Raw genomic sequence first — 6,056 nt, forward strand, 5'->3', positions numbered from 1 at the left:
GCAAGCAAGCAAGCAGTTGGCCTTGGTTCAATAGCTCTTGTATATGAAAAAGAAAGTGTAGATGAAGAAAATGGAAAATGTTATAAAGTGGGGGGAAAGCACGTTCTTGCCTAGAAGACTTAAAAAAACCCAAACAAACAGCTTCAAGTTACCTGAAGAGGGATTGAAGGGCAAATGCAAATATTAAAATTGTGTAGGAGAGGAATCATCCTTATGTTCACTGTGTTCAGTTAACCTGCATGTTTAAAAAAGAAGGAAATGGATATGAAAGCAGAAGTTGCAACTGTGAAACAAAATGTTACTGTATTAGATCAATTGCAGTGCTTAGTTGGTTTAGCTGTTAGATGAAGAATCTCAGATCAACATACAAGGTGAAAATATACTTCTCGATACTATTTGGCACATGTGTACCAACTCCACACACACACTGTAGTATTAAATGCTGTTATTAGACTGGTTATTTATAATTGAAAGTATACAAGAATGGCTGTGCTAGGTTAGAACAAGGATTCTCCAACCCCAAGTTCTGTTTCCCACAGTGGTTTTAAGCTGATGCCAGGAAAGAGTAAGAACAGGGCAAGCACTTCTACTGAATTCCCTTCCAGCCTCCAGCTGTAGTTAGCTTGGGGGATTTCCTGAGCTATATACTGTTAATTTGTACTTACCAACCCCTCATAGACCCCTCAGTTTTCTTTTGAATTCCTGCCAACTTTAATCATCCAACTTTCTTTGGCAAAGTTCTGCAGGTTTGGTTTCATTGCATAAGCATTGCAGGGTGGGGGGAATGGACCTGGTTCCTACTAGTTTCATTTGATGCCTCCCGGTCAACAGTGAATAATCAATCCCATCCATCCTTCTTCATGGTACTTAGAGTTTTCTAGACATGTATCACTTCCCCCTGCTAAATAGTCTCTTTTCCAGGCTGTAGAGTCCTGTCTCAGCTCAGAGGCCATATTTTTATACATGAATTCAGGATAATTTTTTCCTCATGTGCACCGCTTTACATACCTTCAATTTCACCTGCCCAGTCACTCAGCCATTTTCCCAGAACTCTTCACAGTCTATCTTCCTTGTCCCCCTCATCTCAGTAACCTGTATCATCAGAAAACTTTCTCAACCCCACTGCTCATCTCCTTTTCCAGAGCAGCACTGACCCCTGCAGAACTCCACTTGTAACCTCCCTCTGTTCTGAGAACCAAGCATTTACTTGCCCTCTTTGTCCTATCTTAAACATATATCTATGCCATGACCTTCCTTCTTATCCTTTGCCCACTTAGTTTTCTTTAAAAAATTTGATATGAAACTTTGACAAAAGCCACTTGGAAATGCAAGTAGACTATAGGAGTCAGATCGCCATTCTCCACATGCCTTGACTACTCCAAAAGTAAATTCTTCAGGAATATCATTCCAATTTGAAAGCCACTATATGAGGGTGTATATTGGGGAGGAGATCAAGAATCAATATTCAATCATAACCCTTCACAGTCATCTCAGTCCTTGTCTGTGTAGTCTCTCCTCATGCAGAAGCTGTTCCACGTGCCACATAGTTCTTGTCACCCTCTTTTATTTCATATTTACCTGTCCTATATGCATTCTGAGAAGAGTTAATCAGAACTGCATGCTGTATTCAGGGTCGGGACACATACCACATTAAACTGTACAGGCTGAAGGGAGCTGTCACAATGCTTTGGCAGCCACTCGTCTGTAGAGCAATCAGAAGGGCTGAGCCAAGAGTTAATGTCCTTGTTTTAACATGCTTTCAGTGCCTGCTACATGGCACATGTATGCAGTGGTGCATGCATGTTCTTGCACATGCCTTTCAAAAACACAAGGGAGAATGTTAATTCATAGAAAATAAATAATAGTGGTCTGTGGTTAATAGAGAGAAAGGAAGTGGCAATATTAGTGTCTTACTAACATTGGAAATGTTACAGCCATTTTGATCTAAAGAATGATTGCTCTGCTAAATCACTTTATACTAAGAGCCAAATGCAGTCCTGCCAAGACAGCACTGACTTCAGCAGAATAAAACTGGAATTTGGTAACTTGTAGCTATGTTTTAAGCTGGGGAAAAGAGTACAAGGCCAAGGCGCTTTCCTGTTCCCTTTAGTCTGTCTTTTTGCTTTTTGTTGGTGCTGGTCCTCCTCTCCCACATGCTTTCAGGCAGCACTCTGGTCTTTTTGTCCAAACATTTGTTCCAAAAATCATAACTAAGTTTCTTTTATTTGTTAGATGAAACATTCTGAAGTGGCAGGTGAAATATGCTTGCAGCTTCAGAAAAACACCAGTAAACAGATAGATCCCCATCTGATCTATGTTTTCAAGAAGCCTCATAGCCTGGAGAAACCAAGATGAACTTTTTGCCTTAAAGCACTTTTAATCCAAGTTTCAAATACTAAACATTTAAAGGCAGATGTAGATAATCCCTTCTCTGGTTTAACATTTGATTCCTGGGACAATCTCATTGAAGTTAGCCACCTGCTTGCAGAGGAATATACTTTGCAACACATGATTTATCAAAAGGTTGTGCTGAAGAGAAGAACAGCCAGGGAATAAATATCATGCATAATTCATATACAAGCTTTTTTAAAAAAAATCCTATTATGTTAATACATATTTTAAAGCCAAAAAATAACCATAAAATAACCATCGTTGTGATAGCCACACCCCGACACCAAGGCAAGACTTCAGATGATCATCTTCTGAATTTAGCTACAATGAAAAATTGCAGCTGTCACAACGGTGGTTCCCAAGTCCCTTTGTGCAGCCTGTCCCACACTCAGGCTCCCCAAAGGCATATGGCCCTTTTCCACATGCTCCTGTGCAGCATGTTGGTTGCACACTGCTGCAGTTTCTCCCACTTCAGCCCTCTGTGGTTTCAGTGAAATGCAATAGAAGTTTTGTTGTGTTGTTGGGCAAAACTGGCTAAAACCATGCCTTCTCCCTGCAAAATCATCTGTACAGCTGTCGGACAGTAGAGGGATTAAGCAGACCAGCTAGTGCTTTAGCTTCAGGTTAAAATGTAGATTACTGAAAGATTACGGACAAATATCTGCTTAGGGTTTGTCCAGTGATCCTCCCCCTCTACAGTGCTCTGAGTAGGATGCTGAGCCCAGAATTAATGTTTCAGCATTGACTCATCTCTGGAGCTGGGAACTTCCTGTGCGAGGACACACTCATCCCTTGCGGTCTCAGCTGTGTCTTTAGCTGTGGACAAACACACTGCTGTCATGCTCATTCCCCGCCATAATACAGATCCCCACAGAGCTTGCAGTTCATGGGAGACAGGGAGGTGGCAAAATTGTAAACAAAATATAAACAAAAATCAGACTTTTTTACATTCAAAAATGTAAACAAAAATCTAGCAGCTAACTGGAGTAGGACTTTATGAGTGGAAAGGAAGGAGTGAACTTTAAAGCGCTGTAGCAAAACTTACTGTGATGTAGTCTTTAAATACCAGGAAAACATCTCTGTGTTAAGTCACTTTCCCATTAGGGCACAAGCTTTTTGTGATTTAATTGGTTACAATAAATAAAATAGGTAACCTTTCCAGGTAGCCTTGGTCTAGAACTGTGGAGTTTCAATACTGTTTGATTTATGAACCCTTACAATTTTTCTGGTGATGCAACAGAACCTGAAAATTTCACATATGTAGTTGGCAATAGCAGTTTTTATCCAACTGACAATAAAAACAGCTACATGCAAAAAAAAAAAAAAGCTATTGGATTCCATGTATTTACATTTTTTCTATTTTGATAAGATGGTTGAAACTTTTGGTACAAAGTAAATGAGAGTTTGGTCAAAATTAGTGAAAGTATTAGTTAAAGGGAAAAATAGAACTAATGGGTTTATTTTATTTTCATTGATACTAAAATTGAAAACTGCTCACAGAAATGTATTATTGTGAAAAGTGTTAAAATTGTAATGACTTTATCTTCCAGTTCAGGATATTCTTCCTTTCTTCTGTATCAGAATTAAGAGATTTCTCTGTGACTTAGATTGCATTTTTGAATCAATTTGTTTTCCTTGTTCATTTCTAGAAGGAATGTCAAAACGGGCAACACTGACCTCTGAGCACACACACACACAAAAAAGTTCATTTCTGTCTTTTTTCCTAGCACTTGTTGGTAAATCATCACTGAATGACTGAGATGTTTTTACCACGTAGTTCTGTATAAGCGTGGCCATCTTACTTCCTCTCTTCAGCCACATATCTAATGCAAAGCTCAAAGAACAGAAGAAAAATAGCATTAGAAAGGTTTCTGTAATGTTTTGGATGGCAACAGAAGACAAAAACTGCATGACCTCCCCAGTTATGAGATGCCACATTTGCTTTCCTCGGTCTCCTTGGGACAATTAGAGTTAGTTCACAAATGTCCCAGCTTCTATGGACTACAGGCTTAGTAACATTTTCCTTAGGATACTTTGCAACATGGATGGGCATGAAATGTCTGTGTTCAAACTACCTCATCTGTCAGTTCAGCATAGCTGTCTTGAGCCTTTTAATTACACTAAGCCTGATGAGGCCTTGCACTGGGTGCTATCAGAGCATTGGCCAGCTGGTCTGTCTCAACACTGGTTGATCCAGAATCAGGTGAAAACAAAGGGATACACTAGACACATGCCAGTTCCACTGCCGTAAATTTTTTTATAGTGGAAATGACTGTACTCAGCATTTTGTGCAGTGGAAACAAGCCATTTGTTCTGTTTGTACTGCAAGGTGTAGAAAATTGCCTTGAGACTCAGGGAGGAAACTTCAGTATTCCAATACTACACTGATGACTGACACAGGAGGAAAAAAGGACTAGTTCTGCATTTGGAAAAGGCCAGAGCTCCCAAATATGTCAGCGTTGCACACCAGTGCACCCTTGCGAACCTCAAAGGCCTCATAAGTACTGAATGGAGCATGTTTCTTTTTTGTTAATGTTTTGTTTGCTTTATGTGGTGGGCATAAGCCAGGTACAAACATGGCCTTGAATGTCCTCCACACTTGAGGAACCCTATCCATGAAATCCACTGTGGGGCCTAGCATGAAATTAAAACCCTCCATCACCTTTGTGCTTCTTCCAGATCTACAAGAGCCTGGGGCCTCAGTTTCCATCAGGAAACAGAAACAGATTTCCGGACCACTCTCTCTCATCACTATCCTTTGAAAGTCAAGGGCCAGGGCAAGCTTGCCACTGAGCTTTAGAAAGGCTTCTTCCTTTATGCGTGAGCTGTGGGCTAGTGTTGGCCCGCCCACATGAAACTGCTGCTGTTTTGGTGGTATCTAGTAGTACTGACCTGTGAACAACACAGCATCCACAAGACTGTGAAGTGCATAAGTGTTCCCCATTACAAGGCAGATAGTCATGACAAAGCAGAGAGTCATTCATCATTTCCGATTGTTTCATTGGAGAAAAGACAGTTAGGATGAGTTTTATGTAAAGAAGCTATAATTAGCCATTATTTTTATATTAGAACACTTTTCCTAATGAAAATAATGGAATAGGTTGGAAAGTTATGGAACCTCCCTTACTGGCAGAATAATGACAAACTAGATAAAATTTGTCAGAGATGCTCTAGACTCCCCTGTAGAGCAGAAGGAGGTGCTAGGTGGTTCATGGAGGTCCTTTTAGGTGAAACATTTCCTCCGCTGTGTCCCCAGGACTGTTACTTATTATGGTTACTCTGTTAGCAAACAGAAACTCCTGCCTCCATCTTCCTGAACAAAAAACTGCCTTGTAGGCACCAAACCCACACCAGAGAAACGCAGTTCCACCATGCCCCCCCCCGCCCCTAAACTGCTGCCAGCCGCCGTAACTTGACAGGTATCTCCACAGCAGGTAGCGGCGTGTACACACGCACCTAGAACAGCACTTCGGGGCCGTGCTGGGAGCCGCTTCTCTCCGGGCGCCAGCTGCGCCGCTAGCGCGGAGCGGGACGGGGGTGCCCGCACCCCGTCGCGCAGCTGCCCGCCCGGCGGGTTGGTCTCCCGGAGGGGCAGACGCGCTCCTCCAGCCTGCGCGGGTGAGCTCGCACGGCCCCAGCCGCTCGGCATGCACCGCGCTGCCCGC

Source organism: Apteryx mantelli, chromosome 2, assembly GCF_036417845.1.
Source record: "Apteryx mantelli isolate bAptMan1 chromosome 2, bAptMan1.hap1, whole genome shotgun sequence".
NCBI lineage: Eukaryota > Metazoa > Chordata > Aves > Apterygiformes > Apterygidae > Apteryx > Apteryx mantelli.